The 23,736-nt window shown below is 43.8% G+C and overlaps 1 protein-coding gene and 1 long non-coding RNA gene across 2 annotated transcripts in view; one reads left to right on the forward strand and one right to left on the reverse strand.

The window, feature by feature from the left end:
* LOC147015624 (uncharacterized) overlaps positions 1-4,868 on the reverse strand; it is a 28,694-nt gene extending 23,826 nt beyond the window's left edge. Inside the window, exon 1 of the long non-coding RNA XR_015050121.1 lies at positions 4,737-4,868. This is a non-coding gene — a long non-coding RNA (uncharacterized LOC147015624). The remainder of the gene's footprint in view (positions 1-4,736) is intronic.
* Positions 1-23,736, forward strand: part of LOC147015622 (uncharacterized) — a 246,816-nt gene that overhangs the window by 150,950 nt on the left and 72,130 nt on the right. The window lies entirely within an intron of this gene.

Raw genomic sequence — 23,736 nt, forward strand, 5'->3', positions numbered from 1 at the left:
CTGACCATCAAGTGAGATTGTACTTGAAAATCAGTTTGTGAGCTTGCAAGATCTTACTACATTCCGGTAAGTCACTTTTATGCAGTTTGAAACCCCATTTCAGTACTTGGAAGACCCACTGCAGTACTTTGCAATCCCACTGCAGCACTTGAAAATTCAACTCCAGCACTTAGCAATTAAACTGCAACACTTGGTACTCCTGTTGCAGTACTTGAAATTCCCACTGCAGTATGTACTTGGAAATTCCACTGCAGCACTGGTAATTCTCCATCACTCAGGCCATACGCGTGCATGAAAAGGCCATGCACCCAAAATAATCTGGGGGGCTATATATTCCAAGAACTAAAACCGTTGATTGAAACGCACATTACTAATCACTTTTATATGTTTCCAGGTGGTAACATGCCGAGAACACCGAAACGAAGAAGAATTTCCCAGCGATTACCAGAAGTCCGTGCAAAAAGGAATGCAAGACGACAGCTGCAGTTGCCAGCGGTCCCACAAGCCTACACAAATGATGAAAATGTGTTCTTCCTTGAAACAGATATTGCAGAAATGGGAATAGCATGTAACTACTGTGAGGCAAAAAAATTCGCTGGTGAGCCACCAGGATTTTGCTGTGCAAGTGGAAAAATCCAATTGGATTTATTCCCAACACCACCTCAATATCTGCTGTCACTGCTCAACGGAACAAATAATGATTCCGACCATTTCCTTCAGAACGTACGTCTTTATAATAGCGCATTTCAAATGACGAGCTTTGGCTGCACTAGATGACAGATTCATGGATGGGATCCCAATTTTACTCTCCAAGGTCACGTGTGTCACAAAATTGGAAGTCTCCATCCGCAAGACAATACGCCTCGACAGTTTCTGCAAATTTATTTCATTGACAGCAGACGAGCCGAACATGAAGCACATTTGGCCATCGGTACTGGTATGAAACCACACATCGTAACAAAGCCCACAGAGTTATTGCATGAAAACAACAAATATGTCAGAAACCTGAAAACGGCTGTTGAAAGCATGAACCAAGACGGAAGAGAAGATCTTAGAGTTGTCATTCACGAAAACAAGCAGCCGGCCACACAACATCCTCTCCGTTACAACGCAACATCCGGTGATGAAGTAGGCATACTAATGCCAAATGAACCAACTGCGACCAGAGATATTGTGTTACACCAGCATGATGGAGCATTACAGCATATATCAGAATTACACTGTGGGTACGACACTCTGCAGTACCCAATCCTGTTTCCTTATGGCGCAGACGGATGGAGCATATATTTGCAGTCAGCCGCTGCACACAAAATAACGCAAATGCAGTTTTACGCATACCATATCACGTGTCGACAGACTAATCATTTGTTACTGTGCTGCAGACTGTTCCAGCAATTTTTAGTTGACATGTACTGTAAGATAGAAACAGAACGATTACATTTTCTCAGTTGGGAACAGAAAGCTCTAAGAGCGGACAGCTACCAAAACTTCAGAGACGCTATATTTAATAATGACTGTGATCCGCGGAACGCTGTATTCTACCGAATTCCAGAAAAGAGGGCTCCCTCATGTGCACATACTACTCTGGCTGTCCCCAGGAAGCAAAATCAGACCCAACGATATTGATCAAGTCATATCTGCGGAAATACCATGTCCGGATTCGGAACTTCAACTGCACGAACTGGTGAAATGTAACATGATCCATGGACCATGCGGCCCTTTCAACAGAAACAGTCCATGTATGAAGGACGGATCCTGCTCAAAAATGCTCCTGAAGGATTTTATGGAAGCGACGGAACAAGGGCAAGATAGCTATCCCAAGTACCGCAGGCGCACCCCAGAGGACAGAGGGAATGTAATCGCAATCACCACGATTGTAAATGGACAGCGTATCAAGCACGTTATAGACAATCGGTGGGTTGTACCTCGCAACCCTTGGCTTTTAAAACAAATGAAGTGCCGCACGAACATTGAAATGTGTACTTCAGTCAAAAGTGTGAAATATGTGCTGAAGTATGTAAACAAGGGAAGTGACCAAGCGATCTTCACTAGTGAAGGTAGACAAAATAATGATGAAATACAATAATATCAAGAAGCCAGGTTCGTGGGTGCCATGGAAGCTGCTCACCGAATCTTGGGCTTCCCGATGCATGAACACTATGCAGCTGGGTATCCACCTGGAGAATGGCCAGCAAGTGTACTTTTACAATAGCAATGCTGATGCCCGCGCCAGAGCGGGACCACCAAAGACAACTCTGACAGAATTCTTCACTATTTGCCGTTCGAATGAGTTCGCGAAAACACTCACTTATCATGAAGTTCCAGAGTATTACACGTGGGATTCTTGCAACAAAAAGTGGAATCGATGCAAGAGGGGAACTCCAGAACCACAATTCCCTGGTGTATTCAGAAGCCCTGCTATCGGTAGAGTTTACACGGTCAATCCAAAACAATCAGAGTGCTACTTTTTCCGCATGCTGCTTCACGAGGAACATGGTCCGACATCGTTCGAAGATCTCAGGAGTCATGAAGGTGTAATCCAAGGTGAAGGTGTAAACCAACTTTTTGAGAGGCATGTCTGGCGAAGGGACTTGCAGAGGATGACAACCATCTACATAATGTCTTGCGAGAGGCAACTACTAGACAGAGCCCGCAAAGACTTCGGAAATTATTCAGTCATGTTGATTTTTTGTGAACCAAGTAACCCACTCGCACTCTGGAATGATCATAGAGCTGCGTTAGCAGAGGATTTTTTCCATCGCCACAACGTTCATGTTGACGACGACCACACAGGGGAAATCTACAAGCTTTGCTTGATGGGAATAGAAGACCACATCCTCGAAAAGGAGGTCAAACTTTGGATAACTCCAACCTACCTGTCATTGACCGTACAACGGCCGCAAACCACGCACAGGAGTACGTTCGGTACGCGAATTTCGACGTATGTGAACAAAACCAGTAAATCAACAACCACGAGCATCAGCTGACAGCAAACCAGAGATAAATATATGCACTATTTGAGTAAACATACAGCGCTGCGGTATCAACTTTGTTGACGCTCCTGGAGGGACAGGTAAAACGTTCCTTTTGAAATTAATTCTCGCAAAGATCAGATTGAATGGCCATATCGCTATTGCTACAGCATCGAGTGGTATAGTGGTATAACACGAGACTTGAGCCAATCAAAATCACAACCGGAGAAATATAGAGAGAAAGAAAAGTAGATGGAGTACAGATGAGAGTGTGGGTACGGCTCCTTCTGGAGTGTACGAGGTGCAGTGGGATGCAAGAAGCACGCGCGCCAGCATCAACTCCGCTTTATTGCGCGACCAGAAGTACACTCCTGCCACCCCTAGCGGGCGAGGCATCCCTACCTTACTCAGATGCATGCAAGCTCATGTAAGCTTCTCCTTAGTGGCTCTCATGGTCTGAACAGGCAAACTTGAGCTCAGGATTAGCCAAAGCACTCATGGTAAGGAGGGCTTGATAAATTGAATACCTGGTAGATTGAGACACTTGGTAGATCAAGAAGCCCGGTATATTAAATGCTCGGTAGATCAAATGCTCGGCTTTCGCGAGTGCGGACTGTGTGTGGCCAAACGCTCGGCCAATCAAGATACCCGATGGGTCGAATACTCAGTAGATCAAGATGCTCGAAGGGTCGAACACCCAGAAGATCAAGATGCCCATTGATCGAATGCTCGGTAGATCAAATGCTGAGGAGATCGAGATGCTCAGAAAGGATGCTTCAATGTCCCTTGTTCAAGGTCTTCCACATCCTGTTACTTCAGAGATCAAGCTAATCTGTTGTTGTTCTGTGGAGCACACAATCTCACTATTTCTACCTTCTCACCATCGAGGTCAAGCTAATAGGTTGTTTCAAGAACATACATATATATATATATATATATATATATATATATATATATATATATATATATATATATATACAGTATATTATATACATTCATACGTAGTTGAATGCTTTCAGACATGGGAAGCCTCCATTCCAACTTCTGAAACCTGCATATGAAATCAACGCACGCACGCACGCGCACGCACGCACGCACGCAGCAGGGTGCAGCAGCAGCAAAGAATTTGATAGTCCCTGCTGTCTTCTTATATAATACTGCCCCTACCCTCTTCCTTTATTCCCATTCTTCATATAGCAACATGGTAAATTGTTATATCGACATGAGATATTTCTTCAGTGGAATATTTAACTCTTTGTGCTTTTAGTTACTGCATGAAAAGTGTGATCAAAACAGGACGTGAATGTCAGACAGTTCATGGTTTATTACGATCGGTCATTCGTTGGGCGTTTCAACTCTTCAATGATGACGAGGAGCCTAACTGTGTTAATAAATGATCGTAAATTAATTATCTTCTGACTCCAACAGAAGTAAAGTGGACGTCAAAGGCGACACTGCAAATGCCGAATCCGTGAACGTCACAGGTGGAAGGAAACCCTCACATAATTTCCTCATTCTGCTTTTAACTCAATCTCTCGATATATTTTCATTCCAAACAGCATCATTCCAATTGCAAATTAATCCGATACCAGTAATACAACAAAATCCAAACACTCGTGAGTTAAATTAATGCAGACGGCGTTCTCATGTGACACCCGATACAGACCGATCTGCCAGCGTGAAAGGGTGGATAGAAAACACTTCATACAGATCAAAAATTAAAATCATAATTGCATTGAGAAATTTATGAAACCCCCCACCCACCTTGGAATGGATAAAAGCGGGGTCGTTTGGGTGGAATCTCAAAATCACAATTGTATTGAGACATTATCAAACCAGCGAATGTTTCTGCTGAACTCGTAATTGTGTTTATTTCCGGATCGGGAGTAGTTTCCTACGGATAGAAAGTCAAAATTACAATTGTATTGAGGAATTTATGAAACCTCCCACCCACTTTAGAACATCCGGGACCCCCAAACGTTCCACAGAAGGTTTGACAGGGCTAGCCCCAAAACTGAGGGAGTAGTTCAGGGACAGGCGGACAGACGGACACTCCTGCTTTATAATATAGATTACTCTTGTTAATATTATTCGTATTAATTAATATATGCTTTGTTGCAAGGTTATCATTGTTTATGGCATTTATTTTGTAATTAAAATGCCATGCCATGGAAGGAACTGCTTAGCTACTCTCTTACACCTTAACATTGTGCGCGTTTAAAACATGGGAATTCTTCCAGGTTATTTATTTGTAGTTAGTGAGCCTCCGGTTCACCACAGTCTGTGTTTCCACAAATGAAGGTGGATCACAGTTGATTGGATGGTCAGCAGTAGAGATCGTAACACCCCCATAGGGGTAGGGGTGATGATGTTACAGGGACTAGATGATGAACAGGGATTAGATAATGAGTGAGGAAAGCAAAAATAAAAAAAACCATATCTTGCCAAAAGGTCACACTGAGGTGAACAGAGCTGCTATCCACCAGGAGCGACCCCTTGAGGAATATCTGCCTTCGATAGATTCTGATGAGAATCTTTCTACAGAGTAACCATGAAAAATATGCGTTTGCCTCATAACGTCACCAAATGACATCATAATGTCTCAAGCTTGACATATCTAGAAAGCACTCATCGAGGTGTTCAATTTGAGGTACTACACAATATGGTTCCTAAAACTTGAAAATTTGACCTTGGGGTCAAATATGTTTGACCTTAGGCGCTAACCATGAAGGTCAAGGCCAATCGCCACCAAAAATTAATCAGCTGAGCGCCAGACCATGAACTATATTCCCATGAAGTTTGAAGACGATCCGATCAAAATTACTCAAAAAATAAGGGTTTCGTCGAGTCCCCTGATTTGCGACAAAGTGACCTTGACCTTTGACCTTCAAAATTTTGTGCACTGAAAGGGACCTCTATAGGCCTCTGATATGCGAAGTTACAAAAATTTCCGATGATAACTGTGCTCTGCAGAATTTTTTATACGTGATTACAGACAAACAAACAAACGAACAAAAAAAAACAAACAAAAAAAAACATACAAGCTGACTAACACATCTTGCAAAAACTTCGTTTTGGCAAGATAAAAAACAACAACTTTATCATTCAGAAATCATTGTGGCCTGTTCAAAGTTAAGGCATGGTTGAGCAGGCCAAAAAAATGTCGAATTATGACCCCAGCAAGCTGACAGAGGGTTGACTGAGGGGCTGACCAAGGATGATGCCATGATAAAGGATAATTAAATAAGACCGTTAATTATCTTCAGGGTGTTTTAATGAACCCAAGCAACCAATTTTCATTCATGCATTTCCTTGGAGTTCCCTTAGTATGCATACAGAGTCTCAATCTGCTGGGTTTCATGGCTTTGGAGTGATGGAGGGCACGCACGCACAAACACACTTATTATTTTAGATTTTTGTTTGGTTTTGGGACCACAAGAGAAATTATACTAGATTTTTGCATCCATTGCTAAAAGGATAAGTGTGTGTGTGTGTGTGTGTGTGTGTGTGTGTGTGTGTGTGTGTGTGTGTGTGTGTGTGTGTGTGTGTGTTTGCCACCACTCGCTTGTGTTAACAGGAAATTGTAGGAACTTGACACCTCACTAATCGGACTCACAAAAATACGAGAAACAAGATATTTCTTGAGCCTGATTTGCATCCAGGAACACAACAATTTCGGTTAGCCATCCAGAAATTGCCACTACTTTTAAATGCTAAAAATTATGTTTAAAAGACTATGTACCTTGGATTTCACACTAGCAATGGCAGGTTAAAAGTGCCTGGACGAGAAGAAACGGGTCGCTCCAAACGCCCACACAGCGCATGCACGAAAGTCCTCAATAGCATTCATACCTCATTTTGAAAGCTTCATTGTGGTGGCACTTTTGTTTTCCAATATGCTTTTTTCTAACTATCTGCAAAGTTTATTTGTTTGCCTCGAACTGTTGGATTGGTCTCATCTTCTTTCTTTCTACTTGTGCATAGAACTTTGTCTCAACCAGTAGAGTTGTATCCAGAACTTTGTCCACGTGACTTCCTTCCACCAGGATTCTACTTATCTGTGTGCAGCTACGTTGATCAATATCAACAGAACTCTCGATAAAATGGTGATACTGTTACGAATTTGGAAGCCTTGTGCACACAGACATTCAGGTCACCATAGCTCAGTTATTTCGATAAGTAAATGTGGATGGATAGCTCCCTTTCCCTTGTTTAATGGGTAATTAAATGTTCATGCGCTGCAGAGTTATTTTGATAGTCAGGGTTTTCTTTCATTTTTACACTCCTTATTACTACAACAACACGCCTTCACCTCTCTTCTTCACACCGACGCCATTGCCTACGTGCGTGTCAGCACGTACGTGGGTGGAGTTCACAAGGACCTGACGTCCCTCTCACCCAATCAGGAAGATGCGAGCGAGTTCGCCGATGGTCGAACAATAGGCGCAGGCCACGCACGAGGGAACCGCGCCTGAAAGAGGACGAAGGAAGGGAGAACAAATAATTTGTGCCCCGTCTGCTCGCTGGCGTGTTCTGGTTCTCCGTTCGATCTTGGCGCCGGTCTGATCTCGTGGCATGCCGGAGGAGCGTGCGGGAGCCCGACGCTGTCCACCGTACCCGGCGCTCACAGCGGCAACGAGTTGCGGGTTCGAGTCCCACTGGCCCAGGACGTCGAAGACCTCAAGGTCCATCTTTCTTTTTGGGTATGTGTGTGTGTGTGTGTGTGTGTGTGTGTGTGTGTGTGTGTGTGTGTGTGTGTGTGTGTGTGTGTGTGTGTGTGTGTGTGTGTGTGTGTGTGTGTGTCTGTCTGGGGCCCTGTCTATAAGTAGAAACTGTCAAGTGCTTTTGCTGTACATTATTTGCATTTCTTCTTATAATCGGATAACTCTGCTCCTTGCATGCTCCCCCTGCCCCCCCCATTATAAATAAATCCCGTTAAATGTTTCAGCTCGTTTTTGTATTTCTCTCATTGGCTTAGCACGGTGCGTGTTGGGAAATTTGGGAAGCAGCAAATTGTACATTTGGACCGACGGAACCTCCGTAACCATCCGCTCGGGTTACGCACGGGTCGAGCACGCATAAGGCTCGTCCCGTTCAAGCTCCGTCGAGGGTGTGAATACTCGGTAGTTCGCCACGTGGGCTTCTAGGTATTTTGAAGTTTGGCAGATAACCCTGCCCACGTGGTTGATTTATTGACAATTCACGGTCCTGTAAGGGACCCGTACCTGTCGGAGTTTTCCAAAAGGTACGATCTAGATTCTGGGTGTTTGGTAGAGTTGACCCTACTGCTCCACCTAGCGGTCGTGCTCGCAGCTGACACCCGTCCCACAACAATACCATGAAGCTGATCACCTCATCTGTTTTGGGTTTGTTGGACTAATCCCTTCTCAGCTGTGACCGTTCACTGTTTATGAAGAATGGACTTGTATTTTTAGATTTCTGCAAGTGCACTCACAGCATTGTCACTCAGAAAATAATATTTTTTAATCAAAATATTATATTGGTGAGGAGTGAACGATGTAAGGATCTTGAGGAGTTGTAACGAATGTGAAACTGTAGAAATTGATTCTGATTGTTTTTCAGAGCATCAGTGCTGCCGAAGCTGTTTCTTGGCAAAGGTTAAACTAGGTGGGTTGCCATTGCCTTCCCAGCAGTAGTTATGGCAGGAATTAGTAATTTGGCGATGGTGCCGGCGATAGCTCACCTACTCTCATGAAGGACACCGTGATGTTTTTCACGTCCACCAACTAATGCCGGCAGATGGAACACCAGTTTGACATCCATCCGAGGGACGGCATACACACTGATGAATGACCCTGCTTGTGAAACACTGGCATGACAGTTTATAGCTGGGTTGGGATTCGAACCCAGGCTAGACAGCTTAGAAACAATGAGCCAGCCCACTATAGAAATACCCCCATAGCATTGGTCCACAGACAATATAATGACTAAACCTGCTCTCCCTGGCTGTGGTCTTTATTACCATTGGACCTTACTCAGGTCTGTACCACAATAGCCCCTGTATGCGAAGGAAAAAACTTGCAGCTTGCATTCTTTTTCAGTGACATTGCAAGAAATATGAACACTCGTCATAGAAATGGTGATCTCCATGGAGATTATTCCTGTTCTTCGTATGTGTCGTACTTTTGGATATTTGTGTTTTGCAAAAATTGTTCGTTTTTGTCTTTTTTCATTATTAATTACGTATTTTTAAGCATTCTACGAACATTACATGAGTATAATCCTATAAGTTGATGTTAGTGTTTAAAATAAAAGTTTCTTGGAAGTCCTAACTCACTCCAAAGACCGCTACATACTTTTATCAAGCACAATTGATGCATCCTTTTAATCCTTAGACCTTAAAAATGTCGAGAAATCCCATGTTTGCAATGCAGTTGTGATTACACACACTATATTATATATATATATATATATATATATATATATATATATATATATATATATATATATATATATATATATATAATTATCAATGTGGAACCACATGTAAAAAGGTAAAATTACATCATATGGTCTCTCTTGCACTTCCCTCGATTGCACTTTCTAGCATCGACCGAAGTTCGTTTGAAGATCTTCGAAACCACAAGATCTTGTGCCTTTTTCGCGTGTGACTGGCGATGGAGGCACAAAGCACCCGTTTAATGTATGTAATTAGCGTTACGTTCCGTGAGCTGGACGGACCCGCCTTTTAACTGAAGGTCAAAATAATAAATGTGTTCTCTAATGGGAGCGTGCACGAATAACAAAGTGTTGAAAGCACTTTGACACGGCGCCGAAGGACGAGCACCGCTTGCTTCGGCCGAAAGGAGCCTCCTCCGGCGTGGCGAAATGGTTACGCAGCCTGAGTTTCTATATCTCCCTTCACCGTCTTGCCTGGAGCCCCCTGGATAAAAAGGACCCCTGATGAATGCGGCTCCACTAACCTGGAATTCCATTTATTAATCGTACACTTGCAGTTGCTTCGCTCATCGCTTCAACTTTCCAATGGAGGAGTTCAACTTTCCCATGGAGGAGTTCAACTTGCTGGAAGTTGAAAATCGATGCTCGGCTGTTTTTGGCTGATGCCCTTTATTGTACAAATAATTCTGAATGGACTTTCAGAGAGTTTGGTTGATGGATTCCTGTAATCTCGAACTTCAATGCTCTCCTTTTGAGTGGTGGTCGGTGGCCTTTCCTTTGTTAATTTTTTTTCCTTCGCATTCTCATTTTCTGTTCCTATTCCTATCTTTTTTCATACTCTTTTTTTTATTTTTAAACCTTTCTTTGCTAGTAAATGCATTTGCTGTTCTTTTTGAATCATTGATAGAGTATCTGTAGGCCCTCGATGGTGTTTCTCAACTGCTTGAGCAAATAACTTTAACTTTCCTGCTAATCAAACTCATGGTATTGATATGAACCTGTGGCAATCCAAGTAACCATTGCAAATGTAACCCCATGGTATATGTAACCCCATGGTATAATACCTGGTGGACATCCTTAACCTTAGTTTTATAACTCCTCTTTTTTTTTTGCCAATTGTGCAGCTTTGTGTCTTTTTGTTTTATAATGTACATCCTCATTCGTGCACTTGCGTCTGCACCATCCACATGACCTTTTATATTTTACTTTTTGCCTGTAGGCTGGCATAATAATTCCCTTTGAACATATTGCCTAATATGCCCTTTAAAATGGCATAATGCCCTTTAACGTATTGCCTGGCAGAATGCCCTGATAGATTGTTAAGACCTTATTATGGTTCTTTACCAAGCCTTGAAGTATACAGGTGTGGTGTACAAACAGCTCATGCTTTTGTGTCGTTTCTTTTTGAGGTTGTCACATGGTTACAACATTTCCCCTGCTCTTCCTACCTTAAAGACTGTGATCTGCGATTAGGAAAGAGCGTAATCCACTCGGTCAGTTGTATATGCAATATGTAGACCTACTGTTTACCTTCTTCATTCTTCCTCTTTCAATTGCTCATTCCTCTGCTCTCACCCACTCCTCAATGTCCTCTCTCTCTCTCTCTCTCTCTCTCTCTCTCTCTCTCTCTCTCTCTCGCTCTCGCGCTCTCTCTCGCTCTCGCGCTCTCTCTCGCTCTCTCTCTCGCTCTCTCTCGCTCTCGCTCTCTCTCTCTCTCTCGCTCTCTCTCTCTCTCTCTCTCTCTCTCTCTCTCTCTCTCTCTCTCTCTCTCTCTCTCTCTCGCTCTCGCGCTCTCTCTCGCTCTCGCGCTCTCTCTCGCTCTCTCTCTCGCTCTCTCTCGCTCTCGCTCTCTCTCTCTCTCTCTCCCTCCCTTCTCAGAAGGATCTTTTTTTTTTTTACGGAAACCTAAACCCGGCTGGCGCCAGGCCTCACTGGGCGTATCTTTGCCTATTGGCTGCGCGTTGATCTGAATGGGCGGCTGTTTTAATATTTCCATCACGGCCGGGGTAGGGAAAGGCGCTCATAATCACGGAGCCCCCAAAACCAGCGGGGTTTCCCTTTTTAGAATAACTTCGAGACGAGGCGGAAAAAGAGCACGGCTCACATGAAAGTGCCGACGCTTTTTTTTAGCGTCCTTTTAACGCCGTTTGCTTTAGCCGTCTCTCGGGGAGCTCACGCATTGTTTTTGAACTTTATTATTTTTGCACAGAGAAGCGGAATTGAGTCAGAAAAGAGTGTGTCCGAAGCTTCACTAGAAAGCCACCGCTTACACGCGTTTTAAGATGCTAAAGTGATGGATAGCCAACGACAGATTTTCTAATGCAATTCCAAACACCAAAGGAGCTTTGTACACATCTATTGAACTTGGAGCCTCATACAGATTGCCAGGCTTTTCTGTTATAAAGATAACTTTGCTCGAGCATTAACGTCCCTGCAGGATCCTCCTGTTTGCAGCAGGACTCCTCTCCGGTGGGCCGAGCCTCTCAAGGCTAAGATGATGAGCGCGTTTCGCGCACAGCCGACACAAGGACCTTCCAAAGCATTTATTTACTACTTTGTTTGAGCGATCCAAAAATCTCAAATTTATCAATCATTTCAGCTCGTTATAATAGTTATTTATATGTTTGTTTGTTTCTTTGTTTTTCTGTACATCCTGATAGGTATTTTGGACACAACGATACGACCAAATAATATGATTATAATTTGATTTGGAGTCTTGGAGAAGAAAGTCAACTTGGTCAGCTCCTTGAACTTTTTAGGTTTGACTGAAGTTAAATGTTTTTGCACTGTTGAAAAGATTACGTAAGAAAACATGGACTCATCGTAAATGTGTTGTTGCTTCAGGTCATGAGAAATCCTAGATTTTCATCGTTGACCAAGTCAAGTAAAATTCCAAAGCAAGACAACAGTAATATTTCATTCATCTAATAAATAAATGTCATTTTCTGTCTGTCTGTCTGTCTGTCTGTGTGTCACACCAATTCTGCCAAAACTACTTGGCCAATTGCCACATGGACCAAGTTCGACCTCATGGTGACCAATTCTCTATGTAAATGTGTATCATGTAGCACCACCCGGTGGTGGTGGCAGAGGGTATTACAATTCAGCTGAAACAACTTGCATTTTTGTACTGTACACGTCCCCAGAGAGTGGGAAGTCCCAAAGCCAACCTCCACTAATTAGGGGAGGCAGGGGAATGGGGGTATGATTTCAGAGGGAGGGTTAGGTGTGAGGTGGCAGTCCGGAGGGAAAGGATGTGGTGGGAGGAGGCAGGGGGAGGGATGGGAGGAGGCAGGGGGAGGGGTGCAATTCTGGAGGGAGGGGAAGGCGTGGGGTGGGAGTTCAGCAGGAAGGGATGTGGTGGGAGGAGGCAGGGGGAGGGAGGGAATGGGAAGGTGGGGAAGGGAGTGGGAGGAGGGACCCGACATTGCCCGGCACCCCTGCAAGTAAGAAATAATAGTTTAACAGAATGTGTTTCACTTTCCATTATTCCTTATTTTGTGTGTTGCTAAGATATTGTGATGGTTCTGGGAACCGAGACCAGCAATGGCACACAACATACAGCAGTTTCCGACATAGTTATTTTGTTTGTACTTGTTACAGATAGGGTCCTTCCCCTGTGTCTTTTTTTTTCTTGCAGGTTCAGATCAGAATTGTAAACAAGTTATTGTAAAATCCAACTGGGTAATTGTTTAGCTTCAAATTGTGGAAATATAGCGCAAGACTGTTCACATGAGTCAGATAGTTTAGTTACACAATGCATTAGGTTTCCTTATTTTGGGGGATGACAATTACATGTGTACACCATGGCCTTGTGACTCGGGACGAGTCTGGTGAAGGGAAGGGGGTAGTGTGACAGTTCTGGGAACCAAGAGCCCAAGGCAATGGCACACAACATATGGCGGTTCCTGAGATGGTTATTTCATTCACACTTGTTACAGATAGGGTCCTTCCCTTGTGTCTAATGGGCAACAAAAGGAATATGCATTGTGAGGGATTAGTTAGGTTTTTCCCCACTTTTCTATCTTTCAATTTAAATCACAATCAAGGGCACATGCCATGATTACCAAAAAGCGAATCACCATGTGCACCACCTCATTAGCATATTGCCACCAAAACCCTATACAAATTGTGTGCCATAACTCAACCGCCATACCATTTTCAACCACCACCGCAACCTTACTGCAATGTGAATTATGACTATATTACGCTGATAAAATCATACATAAACTTTTATTGCTGATTTACTTTATAAAAGCATCAAGGCTGACATTCCATCACTCACTTACATTCCAAATGCTCACTCACCAGATTCACCACTATTCAACCACAGTTCAACCACCACAAGACTACAATTACCTCCACAACACAAAACCAACAACCATCGTCTCACTTTGCTCGCATGCCATCTACTTCAGCCTCAAGCATCGCTCTTCCACCATGGCACTGTTCCATGCACTCTTCAACCACAACACTGCTCCAGCCACCATCTCAACCATTTGCCTGTGATTGATGACAGCAAGCACTATCGTGCCTGCTTGGTGCGCTGCTTCGACCACGCTCGGAGAGCCACAACCAACCAAGCCCGCTGCCATTTAGCGCAAGTTTGTGTTACCATTTCTATTGTTTCTCCCTGTTGGTAGCACCCATCGTGCTGCCTGGGGAACCATCCGAGAACCTTCAGGACGCTACCAGCGGGGAGTGATTCACGCTGCCCCCACATTAAGTCAGGAGGTCGGCCCCATGGCCCATCTCGAGGACGAATGAGGCCATTTCCAGACCGATGGGTTTGTGGAGAAGGTGACATCAGGCAGGGCACAGATGAAGTCTGGGCTAATGAGCATGGCACATATAAGAGGGGCAGAGATTGCTTGCAGCACAGCACGGTCATGCCTGCTGAGGACACAACTCCATTCCGCTTGGAGCATATAAAATAGCGTTCCAGGCGAAAGGGGAGGATTTCAGATTGATTTTTGGTGAACTTTCTTGTGATGGTTTCGAGGTGAACTGAGGTGGAGCAACATGGGATTTAGCCTAGCGCCACGGGACGCGGTGTAGCACAACGGGACGTGGTGTAGCGTCACAGGATGCAGTGTAGTGCCACAGGACGCAGTGTAACAATATCCTGGCCACACAGTGACACATCTCTATCCCAGTCCCCTGTTCCTTGCCTTTCCCCAGTACAGGAAAGTGCCAGGTGAGCGCAGGGGTCAACAAACTCCTCAATCTTTCTCTTTTTATTTCTCTCGTTGGTTGTTATCTCCATTTGAGGGTTTCAGGAGGTGGGATGAAGTTCTCCTTGAACTCAAAATCTCCACCTCATATTTTTGGAAAAAAGGATCATGATTCCAAACCAAACTGTGAAGTTTCGGTGTCATAGCCTCATTCCAAGGGCTCTTTTCAGAATTGTCACTGAACCTCTGACAGACTCCACTTGTAACTCATTTGTAGTGATATTCCCCGGAATGATTTTTAAGTACTCCATAAGGGTTTTCTTCACAATTCCTGTTGCTCCAAGTATCACTGGTAAAATTTCAGCTTTCTTCAATTTCCACATCCTCGACCTCAGTTTTTAGATCCTGGTATTTGGTAATTTTCCTAATTTCTGTGGCATTTCGTCCAAAGTCATTGGGAACAAACCTTGATCAACAATGCCATTCTTTCCTTTTTGTGTATGAGCACCATGTCTGGATGCAATGCCTTGTTTGCAACGGTCACACTTGATGGGATCGTCTTGTCACACGTGAGCATTACTTGTTCATTTTCAAGGATCAGATCTGGTTTGTGTTTCCATGATTGTTCTGGGATTGTAATGTTGAAATGTTTACAGATGTGCCAGTGGATTACTCTGCAGAAGTTGTCATGTCTTTCTGTGTACAGCTGTTCTGAGATGAGTTTTTTTTTAACATCTCAAGAGAAGGGGGACTGGTACTTTCTGTTTCTTCCCCACAAAACCTACCTTTGGCTGATTCACTCAATCCCACCATTTTCTTAAAGGCATTTAGGAGAGTATCTATGGAGGGTATCCATACACCCCCTTTCCCCACCACCACCCCAGGACTACCAAACTAGCTTCCTTTTATAGTCCTATTACACATTTGAGATGTTAACAAAAAAAAAATTCTGTTAACAAAAAAACCCCCAAAAACAATCGCTATATAAAATGTCCATTTTAGTCGCATCTTTGCTGTTACTAGATATTCCTAGCTGGAATTCCATGCCGAAGTACTGGCAATTGTATGAATCATCACAAGTGTTCCTTGTATAATGAAAGCTTGCTGGCATAGTTTGATAAGCGGTGGACAATCGCTATATACAATGTCCATTTTAGTACCATTATTCTTTCATCAGATATTCCAAGGTGGAATACTATGACGAAGTACTCAACTTAAAAAATAGCAACTGAATTAGAATAACCACATTTTAGTTACTAATGATAAGAAACATTTTATTTGAATGATTAATTTACAATTTTGTTATAGTTTTTGGCTGTTATATATCATTTTCTATGATTTTGCATATTTTGGTGGCCATTTTGGACGCCATCTTGGATTTTAAAACATGGCAACAAAATCCAATCATTGGAAATTAGTTACTAATGACCAGGAACCAAATCCCAATGATCATTTTACCAATTTGTCACATTTTTTAGATGTTATATACCATATTCTATGATTTTACCCATTGTGGTGGCCATTTTGGACGCCATCTTGAATATCGCCAGAGTGCCATGAATTTTTTTTTGTTAACATCTCAAATGTGTAATAGGACCATAAAAGGAAGCAAAAAAAGTTTGCACGGATACCCTCCATAGATACTTGACTAATTAGTGTCGTGTGCTTGGACTTGGGCAATGTTGATGACTCATTTTCAACCCAACAAATTTGACCTCTTCTTAGCCATTCCAAAGAGCCTTCCTTGTCGATCCCTTATCTGTCAAACTCTTTTTCATTTTTTTTTTAATCTTCCTGCTCTTTTATCATTCTCCCATTTGTCAAAGTATATCTGCTGATATTTATTTTTGTAATTTCCCCTTTTCTTTTTTTTGCAATCATTGGGCTGTTTGTTTCCGTTTCGTTTTCCTGTGTAGTATCCATCATTTGCATCTGTTTTTTGGAAGTTTGTTGCTAAATAGATTAAGGATTCCTTTTCTGGTCTGTTGCTTTCTTGCTCATATACAAATATCATTCGATAGTCTGTTCAGCTTTTCACGTATGCCGCTATGCTGATACACATTGTTCTGTGCAATAGGTTAAGCTACATCAAGCCACCACCTCCTTCTCGTCTCGGTAAGTACAACCTCGGCATGCATTGTTTTTTTGTAGAATATCTTGTGAATAGTTAGTTTCCTTGTTTTGGTGTCTAGATTGTTAATCTCCAATTGTGACCAGTTTATAATTGCACAGCCTTGTTGCAGTATCAGCACTGAACGTTGGTTTATAGCTTTGATTTTGGTTCTTGGAGAGAGGGATGACTTCAGAATTAGTCTTATTCTGCGAAGGTACTCTTTGCTGATTATTTTACGCATTTTTTTTGGTTCTTCTATTCCTAGGTATTTGTAGGATGCTTCGTTTTCTCGTTCCTGTATTGTTGTATGTTCATCGATTGAGGTGTTGTCTGTTCTTTTCTTTCCTTGTACAAATGTGCATTTGGCACATTTGGCAAGACCAAACTCCATTCAGATGTCTTCCGAGTACTGCTTTACTAGTTTTAGTTGCTCTGCCAAGTCCTTATCATTTGGGGCGAAGAGTTTTAGATGACCCATGTAGAGTAGATGTCTGCCTTTCTCTCTATCTGCCCTTCTGCATGTGGAACCGATGGCACCTTGTATTGTTAAATAAGTAAGATTATATAAGATACATAGAAATGGTGATATCTCTGCTCTTTTGTCTTTGTATACTTTTGGACCACATTGGATGTCTTTTGCTGCATGCCCCACAAGTTACTGTGTGTCCCTGCTGTACTTTTCCCTGTAAATAAACTCCTGTTTTAATCATACCACATGCTTTTCATCACTCTTGTAAATAAACCTTTTGTGTTTGTTCCTCTAAACCTGCTCGTAGCATCTTTTCGTCATTGGTCTCACAAAGTCCGCACTTAGTGTTAGCCTGGGATGTTCTACCCAGCCGATTGGCTCCACAACGTTCGCGGGTACATGCTTGGCAGGTCCGCTCAGCTGCACCTGATTAAAAAACGATAAGACAAGTACATATCAAGGTTGCGAGCCCCCTTTAATATTACCAAGCCAACAGAAAAGTAAAAGCGTGGTAACGAGAACCCTGCCAGGTTTGGTGGTATCAATTGGCATTTGTGATTGACTCACAACCCGCCGGACCGCAGAAACTACCCGGGCGTAGTGGGGTGCGCCTGTAATCCGGCAACTCGGAGGCTTGGGTTGGAGGATCGCTTGAGGACGGCGCTTTGTGCTGGGCCGCGCTATGAGAGGGTGTATGGCAGCCTGGAATCATGGCAAAACCCAATCCTTATCCCTGTGTCGTAAGAGGCGACCAGGGTTGCGTCAGGAAGGGCATCCGGCGTAGAACCTATGCCAAATCAGTATGCGGATCATAACGGATGATCCGCTGTGGCGACCCCCAACGGGAGCAGCCAAAAGACAAACAACATACAAGACCAGAAACTAAGTCAAAATGACATGCATTCATTTTCTGTGGCAGCACCACAAGCCGATATCAGCTTGGGGGAGACTCATCTCTTTCCATTTGGGAAATAGAGTTACACTCTTTCCCCAAGAACAGATCCCTTACCCAGACATCACACCTTCCCTTGATGCTGCAACTAGCAATCTCCCCATGCTTGGGTGCAAGCTCATGAGCTCTCCTTACGCTGGTCTCTACCTCACATACACGTACAAACCCTTCAAAGAATTGACCTTGACCAAAGAATTGGAGCCACCTTGACCTGGTGGCTCCAAAGCAACAAAAATCTCCAGGAACTCATATTTCATGATCTAACTTCAACAAAGCTGGACTCCAGCAAGTGGTGTCATGCTTGTCCATCTATTATAGTACATCACCATGAATACAAGATGGTTATTCTAATCTAAATGGCTGTCTGGGGTGAATAAAGTCATTCGTGTGAGTGGGCTTTTGTTGAGCCTTGCCATCATGCCTTCAGATTGTACAATTCCCTATTCGTTTTTTTCTATCCAAACAATACTTCCATTTTTCCTGTTCTGTGTAGCATTGTGGCCAAATCCTTCGATCTGCTTGCTGCCTTCTTGCTGGATTTGCGAACGTTCATGTGTCCTCAACTTCATTTCCCAAATTGGCATTCAACCGGAAACCTTTTTACCACCGTTCGAGGTATGTGGTTCTGCACATACATTAAACAATGATACTGCTACCTCAGATTTCCGCATATCTAGAAGGATACTACCCAACAAGTCCTCCACTGCCTGAAGGTTTAATAACGGCACAAGGCCATGGAGTCCACCTGTTTCGGGTCCTGTTTCCCACTATGCCTTGAACAATACCTCAGAGTTTAAGGGAAAGGTGAGCCGTTGTGGGTATTACAAAGCTTCACAGATGCACTTCCTACAGTTGCAACCTCTCCGACCTGACATGCGACTTCCCCAGGTCAACATGGCAGTCATTTGCCATCAAGAAATTCAGGCCAATCAGACAAAAATGCATCCCTCAAGAAATGTCTTCAATCGCATTTCTGACCTCAAAACAAACAAACAAAAAAATAAAAACAGTTCGCTATGCATGTTCACTTTCCATCAACCACTCTTTTTTTTTTCCAACTTCAGTGCCAACTCACCCCTCTGAACCCTCCCTCTCAAAGCAACCATCACACTCTTCTCCCTTCAAGCTTCCCTCTCACCATCCTCAAAAACTCCCCCTTCACCTTTTTCACTCAACTCTCCCCACTCACCCTTCTCCCACCATTCACCCCCATACTCACCCTTCTCAAAGTTTTCCCCCCTAACATCCACAACGCTGCCTCCTTCCCCTGTCCTCTCACCTCCATCTCATCAAATCCTCAACTGCCTTCTGCCCTCTTTCCTGCCCCCTCTCCCCCAGCACCACAGAGCCATTTGTCCTCCTCATTCGGCCCCCTCCCCGAGCTATTCTGCAATCCCCCACACTCTTTCAACAACTCTCCGTACCTAGCCCCTCCTCCCTTGTCCTACCCCCCTCCCCTCCCATCCTCTGCACCCAAAGCCTGCTCCCTCCCTCTTCATTAAAAGTGTGGACCTCAAACATCTGGGACCTTCACTTAAATCTTACAGATCTCTCCATACAGGTTGCCACTGACAAACCAGACATAATCTGCCTAATAGAAACTTTCTTACCCCAAGACGTGTCTGACTCCCAAGTATCTCTCCCTGGTTACCCCCTCCTCCAGTATGACAGACCTGAGCCTCATCCTGGTGGAGGAGTTGCTCTCTTCATCAAAGACTCCATTCCTCACTCTCCACGCACTACCCTCACTCCCCCACACTCCCAGGAATACCTCTGGCTACGGCTTCCCCTCCACTCCCACCTCATGTTTATATGTGTACTGTACCGTCCACCTAACAGTAATGACTCCATCTACACCTCACTATCCAAAAACATGGACCAACTTCTATCTTCTCATCCAAACTCTCTCTTCCTCATATGTGGCGACTTCAATTGTCATCACGCCAGTTGGCTAGGTGTGGGTACCACTCTCACCTGTCATGGCACCTCATCAAAAGCTTTCTGCGACTCAATCGGTCAATTTCCACACCCAGATCTCAACCAATGGTACTCCATCTCTTCTGGGTCTGATTTTGACAAATTTCCCTGAAAATATCTGCTGTTCTTCTGACCACGTTCTTGTCAAAGTGGAATCTCTCTGGCTGTTATCAGAGAACCACCTCACCGCCGTCGAGTCTGGCATTTCACTCAAGCCGACTGGCAGGGTCTCCAAGCAGCCCTCAAACTTATAGACTGGTCTCCAATCACTACTTTATCCAACATCAACTCATCCTGGGAATTCTTTCAAAGAAACTTGCTCTCCCTCATGCACAGATTTATCCCCTCTCGTCTTCAGTTGTCCAACCCTTCCTCCCGCCCTTGGATTACTGAAGCTTGTGGCGAGGCAGTTGTCCTGAAACAACTTGCCTTTGCCTCATGGAAAGCAAACCCAACTGAGGGTAATCTCAGTTCCTTCCATAAAGCTCGGAACAGGTGTGTATCTACCCTCAGGAGAGCCAGAAAGCAACATCTTTCCAAGCTCAAGTCTGAACTTTCAAACCTCTCTCCCACCTCAAAATCCTGGTGGCATCTAATCAAATCTGTTTCTAGTGTATGTTCCCCCTCCATCCCCTCTCTTACCTCAAATGGCCGCACTGCTGATACCGCACGTGAAAAAGGCTGAATGCCTAAACTCGGTGTTTGCATCGAAATATTGTGTCCAAAACCCATTGCTTTCTGTACCCACCTTACCCAGTCGCACCCAACAGTCCCTGTACTCAGTGTCCTTTTCTTCTGACAAAGTGGAGATCTTGCTGTCAAACCTTGACACAGATTCTGCAACCGGCCCAGACGGCATCAGCCCACGTGTCCTAAAAATCTGCTCCTCTGTTCTTGCTCACCCTCTGATTTGCTCAAGGTCATCTGCCATCTGCTTGGAAGTCAGCCAACATGACCACCATGCATAATAAGGGAGAAAAACCTGCTGATATAGAATATAGTTGAATAGAGGATGGTGTAACATTAACATAATTTATAGCAATCCTTTCAATTATACTATATTGCTGTGAATTTGGAAAGACCCCGGGGAGTTGCATTCAACACATAAAAGAGCCCTGGAGTTGAGATATTTGCATTGCGATTCTGTTTAGTTTGTTTACCCATCCCTCGTATCAGGGACAGGGATTGTGTTGTGATTGTAATTAGAAACTTCCCCATTGATATCTTCCGAATTCCCAAACACCCATTCTGAAACCCTCATTTTCTGACACCAGTACTCGAACCTCCATTCTCATGTTTTGTTCACAAAAACTCATTCTCAAACACCCATCCCAAATCCCTCATTTTCCGACACCCCGACTCGTACCTCCATTCTCATGCTTCAAACCACATTCTCAAACCACTTAACCTCACCAGTATTTTGACAAAATAATCGCCATTCCAGGCTTGCAATTGTCGTAAATCCTTCGCCATTCTGGCATTCCAGTCGTCATGGATCAAGCAAAGCATTCCCAAGGTGCAGCCCCTTCTCCCCCACCCCACCCCTCAATCTCTTAGGGATGCACAGCAGTGGCTGGATCACAGTGCGCCTCAGCCAATTGATGTGGGTTGTCAAAAGCAGACGTGATTGGAGACAGAGTGCAGGGACAATAAAAAACCCCTGATAGAGAAGTTTGTGGGAGAGTTCATGTGCAGTTCGGGTGCAGTACAGTCCAAGAGAAGAGAGCAGTCCAAGTATGGTGCAAAGCAAGGCAGTGTTAATCTCCGAGTCCAGATCCTGAGGGAGTTTGTGTCCTGAAGGGAGGAGACCTGGCCGGGTTGTCCAGGCTTCTGGAGCGCCACGCGGAATGAGTGGGTGCCAAGCAGGGCGCTTCCCAAAGCACAAAGTGTGATGGGCAATCAGAGCAGAAAGCAAAGCGCTCCAAGTAGAATGCAAAATGTGCCAAGCAGGGTGCTTTCCAAAGTGCCAAGAGGAACAGGCACTGATCAAATCGCAGTAGAACTGACTTCTTACAAGTCTCTCACACACAAACACGCACACACACACACCTTTGCATCTTCCAGTGCATAGACCCCACTGGCTCGCACTGTTGTGGAGCATCAACTCGAGACCCAACAATTATTTTCAGAGCGAATAATTACACCATACTGCATGACAGTGCACCTTCCACCTGTATCTCACTCAACTATATCTACACCTTGTTGGGATCCATGTTGGCCAACTGGCTCATGTACTGGTGAGCAAGGGGTCACCAACAAGTCCTGAATTCTCCTTCTTCCTCTTTCTATCTACGTTCCCCAGATGTATGAGGTGCCTTTGTCTTGCTTGTGATAAGGTTGACTGCATAATGGGTTCTTCTGTGCTCGGGGGAAGACTGTTTTTCACGTGACACTGCAATCTCCTGTAAATACGTGCTTTTCCACACAAGATTTGTTGTTTCCAAACCTGCTCAATGTCTCTTGACCCTATGCACTAAGCGAGTAACGTCACAGCGGAAGGTCAGGCTCCGCCATAGTGAGTGGCAAAAATTCATGGCTTCCACACACGTGTCGCGCGAACTTCTGGGCTATTAACATGGATTAGATGATAAAACTACGAAGAGGTACTGCGAGAAACTGAAGCTGTGTGGTCTTAGTGAAGATCTTTATATTATTTCAAAAGGATAAATGGACAACAGAAAGGAAATTTTGGCCTCAAATCGTTTTCCCCGACATCAATGTTTACCTTGTTGAAACGCCGAGTCCTTACACTCAAGCCAGCCTGAAAGCCTTCACGAGTATGGACGCTTACTCATGTTATGTCGTCGGGTTTGTGAGTGACATAATCTCGACGAAAGGTGACAATAACTGTATTATCGTGAGGTAAAGGTAAGTAAGCCTGTTTTCTTTCATTTCACTATTATTGTATTGTCGTTGTTGCTTGTTTTGTTCAGCAACCAGCGTCACTTTTTTAACCTGACTGCTGCCACAAGTTAATTTCAAGTGAAGCGCTTGTCTAAATGCTGAGTTTGTAGAAAATCTTCGTTCGTCAGTTTGTTTACAGATACATGATATTTTTTCCATGACAAACATCCGGTGTAATGCCACGCTGCTGTGGATATTTCCAAGTGATAGTTTTTTATGTATTATACATATCGATGCGACTTTCTGTAGTGAAAATGTTACTGATTTTTTTTTTCAATATTTCTAAAATGCAATTAAAAAAAACTATTTAATTCAATCTGCGATGTAATAGCAATAAGACAAGTTTCGAGGAAACAACTCAGAACTGTGCGCGTTAGACGGCTGTGAGAAAGGCGATCTCGCCTATCTCATTCTGTCAATAAAAAAGGGATATAATGCATTTTAATGATACAAATCAGACAATGTTTTGTAACCACCGGCTATTTAATACCAAATCAGAAATTAGTTACATACCGGAGACAAAACGAAGGCCACACAACCAGTCATGTTCACCAGGCCGCCATTTTTCTCTTCTCAGAACCGATATCCAAAGATTTTGTCGGTCTACTTCGGCGGGAAAGCGGTAAAACTGGCCTCCAGAGCCTTTGGTATATCGCTGAGTACATCCCGGTGCACAACAACTCTTACCCATTTGCAGAAAAAAACAAAAAACAATCGTTTGCTTGGAAATAACGGTGGAGTTGAAGTGGAGACTA

This window comes from Eptatretus burgeri, chromosome 12 (assembly GCF_056783735.1).
Source record: "Eptatretus burgeri isolate ZD-2024b chromosome 12, Ebu_testis_v1, whole genome shotgun sequence".
In the NCBI taxonomy this organism is placed as follows: Eukaryota; Metazoa; Chordata; class Myxini; order Myxiniformes; family Myxinidae; genus Eptatretus; species Eptatretus burgeri.